General features: G+C 41.6%; 1 protein-coding gene and 1 long non-coding RNA gene across 6 annotated transcripts in view; one reads left to right on the top strand and one right to left on the bottom strand.

Annotated features, from left to right (window-relative positions):
* Window positions 1-15953, bottom strand: part of LOC126083166 (transforming protein RhoA-like) — an 885451-nt gene that overhangs the window by 242987 nt on the left and 626511 nt on the right. The window lies entirely within an intron of this gene.
* Window positions 1-15953, top strand: part of LOC126083172 (uncharacterized) — a 207770-nt gene that overhangs the window by 188656 nt on the left and 3161 nt on the right. For 4 of the 5 annotated variants that reach the window (XR_007518736.1, XR_007518733.1, XR_007518734.1 and 1 more), the window contains one exon: window positions 10707-10890. The exons of the other annotated variant lie outside the window; for it this stretch is intronic. This is a non-coding gene — a long non-coding RNA (uncharacterized LOC126083172). The remainder of the gene's footprint in view (window positions 1-10706; window positions 10891-15953) is intronic. 5 annotated transcript variants of the gene reach the window in all.

Genomic DNA, 15953 nt, shown 5'->3' with positions numbered 1-15953 from the left:
TACGATGTTGAATAAGAGTGGTGATAAAGGGCATCCTTGTCTGGTTCCCGTTCTCAGGGGAAATGCTTTCAGGTTCTCTCCATTTAGAGTGATATTAGGTGTTGGCTTTGCATAGATGCCCTTTATTATGTTGAGGAATTTTCCTTCAATTCCTATTTTGGTAAGAGTTTTTATCATAAATGGGTGTTGAACTTTGTCAAATGCCTTTTCTGCATCTATTGATAAGATCATGTGGTTTTTATCTTTTGTTTTATTTATGTGATGGATTACATTAATGGTTTTTCTGATATTAAACCAGCCTTGCATACCTGGTAGAAATCCCACTTGATCAGGGTGAATTATTTTTTTGATGTGTTGTTGGATTCTATTGGCTAGAATTTTGTTGAGGATTTTTGCATCTATGTTCATGAGGGATATAGGTCTAAAATTTTCTTTTTTTGTAATGTCTTTACCTGGTTTTGGTATCAGGGAGATGGTAGCTTCATAGAATGAGTTGGGTAGTACTCCGTCTTGTTCTATGCTTTGAAATACCTTCAGTAGTAGTGGTGTTAAGTCTTCTCTGAAGGTTTGGTAGAACTCTGCAGTGAAGCCGTCTGGGCCAGGACTTTTTTTTGTTGGAAGATTTTTGATTACCGTTTCAATCTCTTTTTTTGTTATGGGTCTATTTAGTTGTTCTACTTCTGAATGTGTTAGTTTAGGTAGGTAGTATTGTTCCAAGAATTTATCCATTTCTTCTAGGTTCGCAAATTTGTTAGAGTACAATTTTACGTAGTAATCTGAAATGATTCTTTTAATTTCATTTGGTTCTGTTGTGATGTGGTCCTTCTCGTTTCTTATTCGGGTTATTTGTTTCCTTTCCTGTTTTTCTTTAGTCAGTCTAGCCAATGGTTTATCAATTTTGTTAATTTTTTCAAAAAACCAGCTTTTGGCTTTGTTAATTTTTTCAATACTTTTTCTGTTCTCTAATTCATTTAGTTCAGCTCTAATTTTTATTATTTGTTTTCTTCCGGTGCCTGATGGGTTCTTTTGTTGCTCACTTTCTATTTGTTCAATTTGTCGGGACAGTTCTCTGATTTTGTCTCTTTCTTCTTTTTGTATGTGTGCATTTATCAATATAAATTGGCCTCTGAGCACTGCTTTTGCTGTGTCCCAGAGGTTTTGATAGGAAGTATTTTCATTCTCGTTGCTTTCTAAGAATTTCCTTATTCCTTCCTTGATGTCTTCTATAACCCAGTCTTTTTTCAGGAGGGTATTGTTCATTTTCCAAGTATTTGATTTCTTTTCCCTAGTTTTTCTGTTATTGATTTCTAGCTTCATTGCCTTGTGGTCTGAGAAGATGGTTTGTAATATTTCGATGTTTTGGATTCTACCAAGATTTGTTTTGTGACCTAATGTGTGGTCTATTCTAGAGAATGTTCCATGTGCACTAGAAAAAAAAGTATATTTTGCAGCCGTTGGGTGGAGAGTTCTGTATAAGTCAATGAGGTCAAGTTGGTTGATTGTTGTAAGTAGGTCTTCCGTGTCTCTATTGAGCTTCTTACTGGATGCCCTCTCCTTCTCCGAAAGTGGTGTGTTGAAGTCTCCTACTATAATTGTGGAGGTGTCTATCTCTCTTTTCAATTCTGTTAAAATTTGATTTATGTATCTTGCAGCCCTGTCGTTGGGTGCGTAAATATTTAATATGGTTATATCTTCCTGATCAATTGTCCCTTTTATCATTATATAGTGTCCTTCTTTATCCTTTGTGGCGGATTTAAGTCTAAAGTCTATTTTGTCAGAAATTAATATTGCTACTCCTCTTCTTTTTTGCTTATTATTTTCTTGATATATTTTTCCCATCCTTTGAGTTTTAGTTTGTTTGTGTCTCTAAGTCTAAGGTGTGTCTCTTGTAGGCAGCATGTAGATGGATCGTGTTTCTTTATCCAGTCCGTGACTCTCTGTCTCTTTATTGGTGCATTTAGTCCATTTACATTCAGCGTAATTATAAATAAGTTTTTAGTGCTGTCATTTTGATGCCTTTTCATGTGTGTTGTTGGCCTTTTCATTTTTCCACATACTTTTTTGTGCTGAGACATTTTTCTTAGTAGATTGTGAGATCCTCATTTTCATAATGTTTAACTTTGTGTTTGTTGAGTCGTTACGTTTTTCTTGAGTTATGGAATTGATATTCCTTTTTGTGGTTACCTTATTATTTACCCCTATTTTTCTAAGTAAAAACCTAACTTGTATCGTTCTATACCACCTTGTATCACTCTCCATCTGGCAGTTCAATGCCTCCTATATTTAGTCCCTCTTTTTGATTATTGTGATCGTTTATCTATTGATTTCCATGATTTCCTGTTATGTGTATTATTTTGCTTATTTATTTATTTTTTAGAATGAATCTTACTTTGTTTTTGTGCTTTCCCTATTTGAGTTGCGTTGATATCAGGACGTTCTGTTTTGTGACCTTGTATTGTGCTGGTACCTGATATTATTGGTCATCGGGGCAAACAATCTCCTTAAGCATTTCTTGCAGTCTTGGTTTAGTTTTTGCAAATTCTCTAAACTTGTGTTTATCTGTAAATATCTTAATTTCTCCTTCATATTTCAGAGAGAGTTTTGCTGGATATATGATCCTTGGTTGGCAGTTTTTCTCCTTCAGTGCTCTGTATACGTCGTCCCATTCCCTTCTTGCTTGCATGGTTTCTGCTGAGTAGTCTGAACTTATTCTTATTGATTCTCCCTTGAAGGTAACCTTTCTTTTCTCCCTGGCTGCTTTTAAAATTTTCTGTTTGTCTTTGGTTTTGGCAAGTTTGATGATAATATGTCTTGGTGTTTTTCTTTTTGGATCAATCTTAAATGGGGTTCGATGAGCATCTTGGATAGATATCCTTTCGTCTTTCATGATGTCAGGGAAGTTTTGTGTCAGGAGTTCTTCAACTATTTTCTCTGTGTTTTCTGTCCCCCCTCCCTGTTCTGGGACTCCAAACACTCGCAAGTTATCCTTCTTGATAGAGTCCCACATGATTCTTAGGGTTTCTTCCTTTTTTTAAATTCTTTTATCTGATTTTTTTTCAGCTATGTTGGAGTTGATTCCGTGGTCCTCCAGAAGTCCCAGTCTGCATTCTAATTGCTCAAGTCTGCCCCTCTGACTTTCTATTGCGTTGTCTAATTCTGTAATTTTATTGTTAATCTTTTGGATTTCTACATGCTGTCTCTCTATGGATTCTTGCAACTTATTAATTTTTCCACTATGTTCTTGAATAACCTTTTTGAGTTCTTCAACAGTTTTATCAGTGTGTTCCTTAGCTTTTTCTGCATATATCCTAATTTCATTTGTGATATCTTTAAGCATTCTGTAAATTAGTTTTTTATATTCTGTATCTGATAATTCCAGGATTATATCTTCATTTGGGAAAGATTTTGATTCTTTTGTTTGGGGGGTTGGAGAAGCTGTCATGGTCTGTTTCTTTATGTGGCTTGATATGGACTGCTGTCTCCGAGCCATCACTGGGAAACTAGATTTTCCAGGTAATCAGCTAAAAAAAAATGCAGTCAGATCCCTATCTGAATTCTCCTTCTGGCTCAGGGTATTCGGATGTTAATGGAGCCGCCTGGGGAGGGTGGGGGAGAGATCAGAGAGCTAGGCGTGTAGCACCACAGAATATAGAGCTGATCCCCGCGTTCACGCTCCGCTCCCGTCCGCCAGAATCCCGGCAGGACGGCTCTCCGGATGGGACGCTACTCTCCCCGCTCCAAGATCTGTCACTTCCTCCCGGGGATTTCTCCCTCCGGTGCGCCGCACCCCTCACGCGAACTGAGTGGGCGTGGCCCTCACGAACAGCTGGGCCTGCCCTGGGGTCTATTCAGGGGAATGCGCTCACACCCCGCCTGCTCTGGCCAAGGTCCCAGCAGGACGGCTCCCCGGCTGGGACCCTGCTCTCCCCGCTCCAAGACCAGTCACTTCCTCCCCGGGATTTCTCCCTCCCTCCGGTGCACTGCACCGCTCACGTGAACTGGGTGGGCGTGGCCCTCACGAACAGCTGGGCCCGCCCCCGGGGTCTATTCAGGGAAATGCGCTCACACCCTGCCCGCTCTCGCCAAGATCCCAGCGGGACGGCTGCCCAGCTGGGACGCTGCTCTCCCCACTCCGAGACCAGTCACCTCCTCCCGGGGATTTCTCCCTCTGGTGTGCCGCACCCGTTCGCGCGAACTGGGTGGGCGGGGCCCTCACGAACAGCTGGGCTCGCCCCCGGGGTCTGTTCACGGGAATGCGCTCATACCCTGCCCACTCTCACCAAGATCCCAGTGGGACGGCTCCCCGGCTTGAACGCTGCTCTCTCCGCTCCAAGACCTGTCACTTCCTCCTGGGGATTTCTCCCTCCGGTGCGCGCACCGCTTGCGCGAACTGGGTGGGCGTGGCCCTCACGAACGTCTGCCCCCCCCCCGCCGGTTAGCTTTAGGGAAATATAGTTGATCCCCACGCTCGCGCCTTGCCTGCCTCCCGCCAAACTCCCGGCGGGACGGCTCCCCGGCTGGAACGCTGCTATCCCCACTCCAAGATCAGTCACTGCCTCCCGGGTGTTTCTCCCACCGGCTGCACCGCTACGCCACCCGCACCAACCAGCTAGACTCCTTCCCGGGATGGGTTCCGGGGGGTAGGGCTGGGCCTCTTGTCTGTGCCGTCTGCCCCCCTGGGCTCTGCCCCAGCCCGGGCTCCGAAGGTCACCTGCCTGGTACGCTGGCTCTTAGTTCTGAAAACGATCGCTGTCTGCCCATATTTGTTCGTTCTCCATCTCTAAGTCTGTGTTTGTTGTTCAGAGTTCGTAGATTGTTATGTATGTGATCTATTCACTTGTTTTTCCGAGTCTTTGTTGCAAGAGGGATCCACGGTAGCGTCCACCTAGTCCGCCATCTTGGCCCCGCCTCTCCTCACTGCTTCTTAAGTGTCTCTCATTCTGCCTGCCACTCAGTCCAATTCCTCACCTATGCCTTAGATGTTCTGGGCTCCTACTTGTCGTATATAATCGATTCACATATTTTTTCAGATGTTTGTTGTAAGAAGGACCATGGGAAGCAACTGACTACTCCACCATCTTGGCCCCACCACCATTGCGTTTGTTTTCTGTGGGTGGAGTACTTGTGGGGTGTTGCTTATATCTGGAAAGAGTATGGAGATTTAGTTGCGAGCCTTGTAGGGATTGGGAGAATTGAGAGTTGTGGGTGCTTTGTGCCTGTTATTTAGGACTTTGTTGGAAATGTGTTTATGTGAATTCATAGTGTGGGGATTGTGTATCTGTTGAATGGGTTCCTGGAAGTTCATATTTGTATTTAAATGTGCGAGTTGGTGGTGTTTACATGAACCTTAGCATTTCAGTATGAGTGAGTTTTTTCTGGGAGTGTGCACGTCATGAGATATAGGCATGTACACTCAAGGACTTGGAAGTGAGCAGCATGCAATTTGTGGCTCAGGGCAATACTTTGGGTGTGGCTGTTCTGCCATGAATTTTGGGTCTTCCTGTGTATCTAATAGCAGGTTTGGATTGAGTTTCTCTGCTTGACATTTGGGCATATGAGGGAGTGTGCCTGTGTGTATTAGCTTGCATGTAAGGCCTTTTGGTTTTGTATATTTGGGGAATGAGAAAGGCTCACTGGTATGTACTCAAGGTATGTTGTATGGTTGTGTTCCCTGGCTGCTTTCCTGGAGTTGCACATGCATTCTTCTATGTTTGGTCTGGGGTTCGTATGATACTGCATTCAAGAAAATTGGGGATTGATTTCGGTTTGAGTATTATGGATTGTTTGATTATGTAACGGCAGGCATTGTGAGTTATATTAGTATTTGAAGATGTAGGGTCATATTTTGTATATCTTCAGTGCCATGAATAATCTAGGTTATATTCAGGGTATGAGGACAATTGTATGCGTAATGAGTTTGTATGTTTCATGAAGGGGCATGGCAGTTTGCATGAATATTTGCTAGGGTTATGTGTAATATCTTTCAGTAGGGAGTATGGTATATTCTGGGAAATGAGGAGGTGGGTATCTGATGAAAAAATGAGATTGTGCATTTGCACAGGGAGTGGGAGAAATGAATTTGTGTATGTACTGGAATCATGTTGATATGGTTATGTATGAAATTTTGAGAATGTGGCAGTTTTGGAACGTAGGATAGAGGGCCTGAAATGGGGTTTCCGTGTATTTGTATAGGATGTGCAAGAGATATTTCATTGACTGAGAGGATATACTGGTGTGTGTAATATGAGTCAGTGGGTGAATTATTCTTGGAGTGTTCTACATGTGTTTCTTTGGAGAATGATAGGGTGTTTGTAATTTTGTCTGGGCATGTTTGGAGGTTGGGGAAGCGAGGCCAATTTCTAGATATATGTGACAATCTATGGTGTTCTGGGTGCTCGAAGTGATTGGGAGTCTCTGTGTGTGTGTGTGTGTGTGTGTCTGGTATGTGTGGGCAAGTAGGGGAGTCCTTTATGTGTGTCTATTAGCTAGAGTGCTGGAAGTGTTGATGTTTTGGAGTTTTATTTGCATCCCTGAACATGTGGGGGTTGCTATGATTTGGAATCGAATCGACGGCAGCAAGTCTGGTTTTGTTTTTTTGTACCCATGGTTGTGTTTTGGGTGAGTGTATAGGGTGATTGTGTCTGCATAAAAGCAGTCAGGTATCCCCTTTGTGCCCCTTCTGGTCTAATTCTTGGAAAATTTGGTAGCATAGCTTGTATGTGCGTTTTCAGTGTTCATTTGGTATATTTATATATATCAGCAATACAGGTTGTACGTGGTTGTGTGTGTGTTTGGTTTCATTGGCTTTCTGGGGTGTTTATTCTGGAGGATGTTGGGGGTTCAGTATGTAAATTTGGAAACTGAGAGGTCTTCTATAAATTGTGCATTCATTTGGGAATTGTATGTATTCTAGAGATGTGTGATTTCTTGTGGGTTTGTATTAGGGTGGCCTTTGAGGTTAGATTTTGAACTTGGTGGTGTTAGAGAGCTTGATTGTGTGTACAGTGTTCAGTGAGTATATATGGGTACTATTGGTTGTCCATGTATATCTTCAGGTACATGTTGAGAGTATATATAGTGGTAGGAATTACTGTGTGTATTCATGATCTGTAGGGTTTTCTCATAAAACTATAGGCAGTAAGAAATGTTATGTTTGTGTATTTAGAGTATGGGTAGTAGTTTATGTATGTGTTCAGGAGTCGTGAGGAGGTGTGTGTTCTGGAAACCTATAGTGATGTTTGGTTTATATATTAGGGGTGGGAGTTAAGGGTTCTTCTCATGGTGCAGATGCAGTGTGTGTACATACTCATAGGAAAGTGGATCAATTGTGCTGCAATCAGCTCCAGTTAATTTGGGATAGTACATGGTGCATATCTCTACCCAAATATGGGTCAGTTACATCAGGCTGGTACCTTGAAATTAGCAATGGCAGGATTATTTATATCAGGTATATTCTCAATGTTTAGAAATCAAGGTTTGCAACACTCACAGTGAAGAGTGAATTGATAACATTGGTCACTGTGTGTGTGTTTGTGTGTGTGTGCGTGTCTGTCTGTGTATGTGCCTGTGTGTTATTAGAATGTGCTAAGCAAGAACATTTAGGCATCACTTGGGTACTTATTGGATAGTGTGAGTTGGGCATTTGGAGGACTTATGCTCTTCTATCTCTCCATGGAAAAGACGTGTGACAATATTGTATCCTTTCATCTCACTTTTCAATCTCTGTGCTTAACAAATAATCTGAGAAGCCAGAATATATGAAGAAGAATGGGCATCAGCATTGGAGGAATGTCACTGACAACCTGGGATATGCACATGACAACCTTCCATGCTGCAAATGAAGAAAACTTGAAGAAATACCTCATGAAGGCCAAAGACCACAATCTTCAGCATGGATTCCACCTGAGCATAAAGAAAATGAAATCCTCACACTGGACAACCAAAGTAAATAGAGACATATGTGAAGTTGTCAAGGATTTCATGCCCCTTTAATCAACAATCAAAAACAATGGAAGCAGCAGTCAGGACTTCAAAGGATGTTTTGCCATGGGCAAATCTGCTACAAAAACTCTCTTGAAGTTATAAAAACTGGAAGATGTCATTTTGATAAAAAAAAAGTTGCACCTGTCCCAAGCCTGGCTCGGCAGTCCCACCAAAAGGCCGCCCCTCAGAGCTGGGTAACCTTTCTAGACTCAAAGAGCACTAGTCACCAGGAAATAGAGAAAATACAGTCGTAGCACCTGGGCCTGGGAAGAGAGAATCCTAAGAACCCTGAGTTGATGGGACCTCAGGTAGCTGAAAAACTGCCAGATACAGGCTTGCACAGCAGGAATCCCTCCAACCTTGGCTGTGGGTATGCTGAACCTTCTGATATGTCCCTGTGTTGAGATGTGTAAGAATGCAGGTGAAGGTCTTGGTCACACCCGAGTAAGTATGTGGGGCCTGGCCTAGCTCTGTTGGCTCAGAGGGGCTGACAGGTAAGGGAGATTAGATACTGGGTCTGTGTTCCTTGAACACTCTGGAAGAAGATGACAGATCCCCTCTTATAATAGTGCTTCTCAGCCACAGCAGCCCTCAACTCTCCTGTCACAGGAGGCTTCAGGACCCCAAAGAGAGAATGGATTGGTGTGTCTCATCACTTGGTTCTCCCCAGGCAGGCTTGATGCCAGTTAAATTCGAGTGGGAGAAGCAAGGCAGGTGTTGGAGTCAGATAAGTGACAGGGGAGGGCATGGGAAAGCCCTGTCCTAGCGGAAGGACTAGGAGGATGGATCTAGAGAGCACAAAGAAAGCTTCCTGTGAATAGACATGACTCCTTCTTTCCTGAGTCCTCTCTTTTTGAAGCCTCACCATGCTGCTAGCACTGGAAGTCTCATCTCAGCATCCTGTTTTTCTGATAGAGTGACCTGACCTTCTTTATTATCCCCCATGACATGTGCAGCTTCAGACACATCAGATGGTATCCAGTGACCATGATGGACCCCAGTTGCCTCCACACACGCCTCCTACCTCACTCGGACCCACCTTAGGACTTCTGTGTCTTCGTGATGTCCGGTTCAACATGATGTCCGTACTTTGTAGTAATTATGTTGTATTTTGTTGGCAGATATTTTAAATACAATATTTGATCCATAATACATGGGAGGATTTTGTAGGATCTTTTCATTTGGTTTTGAATATTCTTTTCATTGTTGTTGCTTTGGGTTTAGCAATCACTCCTCATGTTCTCCACCTCCAGCCCTCCTAGCCCTTAATCTGCTCTATGTCTGCATATTGTAGATTTTCATGTAAGTGGGATCATGCAATAATTGTTCTTGAGATTTCAGTTATTTCACTGAGGCCAATGGTTTCAAGGTTCATCCATTTATTGCAAGTAACAGACTTTCTTTGCTCTTTATGACTGTATAATATTACATGTATCTGGCACGTTTTGTGTATCCAGTCATCTTTTCATGGACACTGGGCTTGTTTCCACCTTTTTGATTCAATGAATAATTCTACAATAAATGTCAGTGTCCAAGTATTTGCTTTCTTGCTTTCAGTTCTTTTCTTTATGTGCCTGGGAGTATCTATGGTAATTCTTTGTGAAAGTATTTGAGGCGCCATCAAACTGTGTTCTACGGTTTTCAAAGGACATGACAGCCAGTTTCTTCTATGTTTGCTTGCCTGTTTGTTTTTGTTTTTTTTCTGTCAATAGCCATTGGTGTGGTGTGGAGTGGTACTTCTTTGTGATTTTGATTTGCATTTCCCTAATGACTGATGAAGTTGAGCATCTTCTCCCTTGCATACTGGCCATTTGTATATTTTCTTTGGAATAATGTCGATTATGTCTTCTGCCCCTTTTTTGAGTTGGGCCATTTTTTGGTGTGTGTGTTCAGTTTTAGGCACTCTTTATATCTTTGTATATGAAACCCTTAAGCAAGTACAGATTCCAAGTATATTGTCACAATCAGTAGTTGTCTTCAGTTTCTTGATAGTGCTCATTGATGCAGAAATGATTTAAATTTTCACCAAGACAAATTTATTTGTTTCTTTTGTTTCTTCTGTCATATGTATGAAGATGTGGGGAAAAAAAAATTCTGAAAACTTAACCCTGATGTTTACTTTTAAGAGTTTTATGATTTTAGCTCTCATATTTAGATCATCGATGCACTTAGAGTTAATTTTTTTATATGCTGTAATGTATCCAGGTGAATCCTTTTCCACGTGGAGATCATGTTATCTCAGCATCATTTGTTGAAGAACTATTCTTTGCTCATTGAATGAGCTTAGGTTCAATGTTGACACAAATTGGGCAAAGATGTACGAATTCATATCTCAATACTATGCCGTTGGCATCTACGTCTGTTCTTATGCCAGAACCAGACCGTTTTCTTTATTACATGTGTATAGTGCTATTTTATATCTTTTAGTTTGTGTCCCGTGCTTTGTTCTTCTTTTCCAAGATGCTTTTGTATATTTAGAGTGTTTGTGTTTGCAATGTATCAATTGTTTGTGTTCTTGTGTATTTGATTTTCTCTCCTTTATATAATTTGTAAGTGGTAAGACATGGATCCTGAGATTTAAGAGAGAGGAATAGGAGAGTCTCAGCATCTTTCCCCAGGAAAGAAAATCCCACGCCAGGATTTCATGAAGGAAATTGCTGCAAGGGCTGATGATGTACAGAGCTGGGAGATATGGGGCCAATTTTTTTTTTTTTTTTTTTGAGATATACGTCATGAGATGAAGAGAGAGTTTACCCTGAAGAAGAAAAGTGAAGCTTGCTGGACTGTGCCCTGGCTGCCATCTGGGCATAAGGAGGTTCAAGGAGGCAGAGTCCTCATCATCATAGTTTTGGGAGACGGGCAAGGCAGATCTGTTCTCTGGATGAAGCTTCTTTTCCCAACATCACAGTATGTAGATATGTTTTATCACCAGTAGTTTATACGTTTCTTTTTATATACATTTCTTTTTATAGTGAGAACTCTCCACACACCCGTTTAATGAGACCATAGGCAAAGAGGTCTCACCATAAAGGCAGATGGCAGTCTTCTTCCTGTTCCCAAATGAAAGAAGTTCTCAGGGCTTCACACCACCTCTACCCTGTGGCCTCCAAATGGTGGCTGCCGAAATACCAGAGTCTGAAGCTATTCATTATAAGTATCTGTAAGACAATCTTGGGGTGATGGAGAATCTAAATCTATGGTCTCGATGTTGATTGAGACCATGGTTACACCACAGTATTTCAAATTCCTGAAGCTCACAAAACTATAAAGTAAATGGGGGAGTTTCATTGCATGGAAATTATGTAACTCTGAGAGCTGAGTTTAACAGAAAGATATTTTTTTTTCCTAACTGTATTGGTTCCTGATTTGTAACAGTAAAAGTTTGGAAGATTTAAGGCCATTTGAAGTTCCTGGCAGAAAGGATTAAGGAGCTGACTGGTGATGGAAAGGTTGGTCTTTCACATCCACGAAGAGGCTCCTAGGAACAAATGCCTGGTGATCTCCTTTGGAAATTCAACCAGAGAAAACTCAATGGAACACAGTTCTGTTGTGAAACGAGTTGGGTTGCCATGAGTTAGAATTGACCCACAGCACTGGTTTGGTTTTTCTTTTGGAACCAACCTGGCTGCCTCTTACTGATTCTGTGACCTTGGATGAACTGTGTCCAATATGTACAGTGGGAATGGCCTGTAAATCATGAGATGGCTTTGACTTTTATCTATATCTGTAACAAGCACTGAGCAATATCTCACATGAAACATATTCAGCAAATAATAGCAGATACGACCATTACTATTGTTTTATGTTAATGACCTAGTTCAAGTGAAGAGAAGGACACTCTTCCTGCCTTTAGAAAAGCACAGTCGATGGGGAATAAGAGCACTGAAACAGTGATATGCAGTGCATGGTGAGGGGGCTGTGACAGGGTAAAGCGAAAGTGAAGCTGGGATAAGCCCAGGGACTTCCTTGACCTCTCTACTCATCCGGACCTGAGTCTACTCCAATATCCTTATAGAATCTCCTCTAGACCACTCCAGCCTTCCCCACTTGGACACTCTCATAGAGGAAATAGCAGAAAGCTTCATTTAGGCCCTATTCTGAGAAAGGATATTCCATACACTCTCTCTCTCCTTGCAAGAGCGATCCAAATAAAATGTGATTATGTATGTCTTACTGATAAGAAAGCTGCTGCTCAGACTGGAGGTCACACAGCCAGCAAGTGACAGAGCTGAGATTGAAACTCTCCTCTGGCTGACCCCAAATCCAGCCTTTCTATGGCCTTTTTCCTCTTTCTTCTTGTGGGCACATTGTTCAACGTGGCTGACGCTTACTCTCGGGTGTGGGGAAGGAAGGGAATTCTTCAAGTGATGATGAAGTGTTAAGAGGTGAGGAGAAATTCAGGGAAAATTGTTGTGCAAGGCCATACCAAACACAGCAAAAGAGCTGGACCATCAGTCTAGGCTCCATTCTATGTTCCTTTGGATGACCCTGAAGGCCTGGTTACTCGTTGCCACCAACTGTGACTCACTATGCAACCAAGTTCCATTGAATCTCACCCTATATTCTTTCTTGGAACCAGGGGAGTGATATCTTCTCCTTCCCATGCCCACATAGCATGGCACCAATACAAATTGTGCACAAGGGACAAGAAAGGTGCATTAATGGACAGGGGATGGACTATCGGAGCAGTCCCCAAGCCTGGCATACATCTCAATCCATCTTTACTACGCTTGAGACATTTCACCAAAGAGAATATTCAGGTGGCCAACAGACACATGAAAGGATGCTCAATGTCATTAGGCTCCAGAGAATTGCGAATCGAAACCACAATGAGATACCATTTCACAGCCAGTACGATGGGCAAGATAAAAATACAAAAAGGAAAAAATGACAAGTGTTGGAGGGGATGTGGAGAAATTGGAAACTTCATCTGTTGCTTGTGAAAATGCAAAAAGATATAGGTATTTTGGAAACACTCTGGCAATTTCTCAAAAACCTGGAGATATACCTGCCGTGGGACCCAGGAATTCCACTCCAGCTGTATGCCCTTGGGATCTAAAAGAAATGATATGAACAGACATATGTACACCTATGTTCACCACAGCACTGTTCACAATAGCAAAAAGATAGAAGCAACCTAAGTGCCCAACAACGGACGAATGGATAAGTAAAATATGCTGTATACCTACTGTGGAATACTACTCAGCAATAAAGAAAAATGAGTTCCCCAAACACCTTGGAACATGGAGGATCCTGGACGACATTAACAAGTAAAATGCGTCAGTCACAAAGAAACAGATATTGTATGTAATCACATTTATGAAATGACATGACAAATAAAAATATACAGAAAAAATGTTCAGTAGTGTTTACCAGAGATGGGGTAGGGGAAATTTCCTCTCTAGTTAGTAGATACTTTTTATTTTTCGTGATGGAGAGGTAACACTCAATGAGAGTGAATTGTTCAAAGCATAATGAAGGCAAACCACAATAGTAAAATACACACAAGGAAAAAATATATATATAGGCATATATGTGTATAGGCATGTTTACATGAGTGTGTATGTGTGTGTATACAGGTGTATGTGTAGGAATACGTATATGCATCTATGTGACTGTATGCACGCATGTTAATACATATAATAAAGCACATAGAGGGAAGAGTTGTGAGTATTTCTAAAACATAACCAAATACCCTGATGGATTAGTTTTCTGGATTTGAAATATTAGAACTAGAGTCTTCTGGAACATCTTGGTCAGTTGGGCCGATGTGGTTCATAAAGTTATGTTTTACATCCTAGTTTGCTGAGTAGTGTTTGTGGTTTTAAAAGCTTGTGAGCGGCCTACTAAAATGCAACTATTGGTCTCTACTCATCAGGACCAAAAGGGAATGTAGGAAACCAAGGCTAAGAGAAAACACTTGAATTGCGCACAGGAAGAATGTTCAAGTGACGAGTCTTTTGTTACATATATATTTACCACAATAAAAAGAAAATAAAAAATATTGTGGAATCGAATAAAACTCCAGGATTCATTATACTTTCTGTTCTATAAGACCTAAGCAAATATACTCCCTTTAAGAAACGCACTCAGGCCAAAATCCAAACATTACTTCTTAAGAGACAGTTAATAAAATGAGAAATATACTCATTTGAAATGTGAACACTCAAGCTTGCTGTTCAAAGCCTCTAATTCAGGACTCTGCCTCCCAGCTTTCCTACTGGACAAGGCACACAGCAGTGCTGCCCTTAGAAAGCAAGGAATTCATCACCCAAAGGTAGTTTTGCCTCAGGCAGCCCTGCTGGTCATTCAAACCTCTTGGACTGCCTTGAAATGAGAAACACTTGATTTTTACCTCACCTGCCTCTGCACTTCCTACTACATCGTATTTGCATTTTTACAGGCACTGCATCATTCTCTCACTGTCCTCTGGGTCTCCGCATCTTCCAGGAATGCATGTTAAGAGATCTCTTAAGGAAAAGTCCTCAATATGTGTCCTTCAGTTTACTTTTTCTCCTGTGTTGTGATTAGGAATACATCTCAGCCAGTGTTACTTCCTTCCTGTCTAAACAGCAGTTGCTGTGGGAACAAATTATTTCTTTTTTAGTTTGTAAACTAAATTCATAATTCCAGTCAGCCCTTAAATAATCAGTGCTAGAATTGTCATTATACATATTTTTTAATTTCAATAATCCAATACTCTTTTTCTCGAAACTGCAAGATTTCTTATTTCTCACTTCCTTGGATGATGACTCTTTAAGACCCTACAGAGCCAACACATGGAGCCTACAAGTGCACAGGCTCAGAGAGAAAGCAGGGTAGCTGAATAAGGCTCAATCATCACATCTTGTTATTTCCTCTAATGCTCTGAGATTGGGTGGAAGATCACCTGTCTTCTGCGTCCTGTCACCCAAGAATGGAGATGATTTTTATCAGTGGACAAGGCCTTCCTTACACTTTCCCACAGCGATGGTCAGAGAACTGGGTCCAAGGGACTTTTGGCCTTGCCCTTTCATGGCCAATCTTGGTAAAGTTCGTATGCACTAATTTAATCACATATGCTTCCAGGGTCAAAGATTTTCATGTAGTAGAAAAAAAGATTGCAGAATTTGGACCTGATTGTTCCTGCACAATGCAATGTTTAAATCGTGGGTCCTGAGCTCACTCAGTCAAATCCAATGGCCCTAAATCCATTGTGTGCATCAGGGGAAAATAATCAATGGACTCACTGACAAGCAGAAGAATCAAGCAGCAAGCCTGCTTTTCCCGAGTGCCTAGATACCATGATTTGCTTCACCATTCCCGTAATAGGAAGGTCTGGATTGAAAATCATGTAAGGTTGCCCTATGATACAAGCTGAAATGCTGAGAAAAGTTGCCAAGATTTTGCTTTTATCCGTCACAGTAAGTAGCTTTAAAAAAAGATAAGGTGGTTTTCTTGAATCTCTCTAACTTCATCATCTAAGCTGAGATGTGAGTAGAGTTGTACACCGTAGCTGCCGGAGAGAATACCAAGAAAGGCACATCAAGAAGCTGTTTCCTGGCTGCAGAGAATTAAGGGGTGGGCAGTTTCCAGAGAGGCAGAAACTGCCTGGAGGTGCTCTTTTCAGAGTAACTGGGAAAACACTGTCGATGCTGTAAATAGAAATATTCTTCAGGTCTTATCAGGTTTATAATTCAGCTAAAACTCAGAAATCATGAGGCAATTCAAGAGGACCACATTATGAAATGACTTTCTCACAGAATTGTAGCAAAGCGGGGAGAAGAACCCTTGTCTTCTCTGGAGGAATTCTCTGCTTTTCCACTACAACATGACTCCTGTTGCATTTTTCTGCAACATTTCCTTCTTGAGTCAAAATGTCTTCCTACCGGGACAAGATATGTTAGTCCCAAAACCCGTTGCCTTTGAGTGGATTCCTACTCATAGTGACCCTACAGGACAGGGTAGAACTACCTCATAAGGTTTCTAAG

This window comes from Elephas maximus, chromosome 9 (assembly GCF_024166365.1).
Source record: "Elephas maximus indicus isolate mEleMax1 chromosome 9, mEleMax1 primary haplotype, whole genome shotgun sequence".
NCBI classification, from domain to species: Eukaryota; Metazoa; Chordata; class Mammalia; order Proboscidea; family Elephantidae; genus Elephas; species Elephas maximus.
The sequence above is the reverse complement of the archived record's forward strand: the minus strand, read 5'-3'. Positions and strand labels throughout refer to the sequence as shown.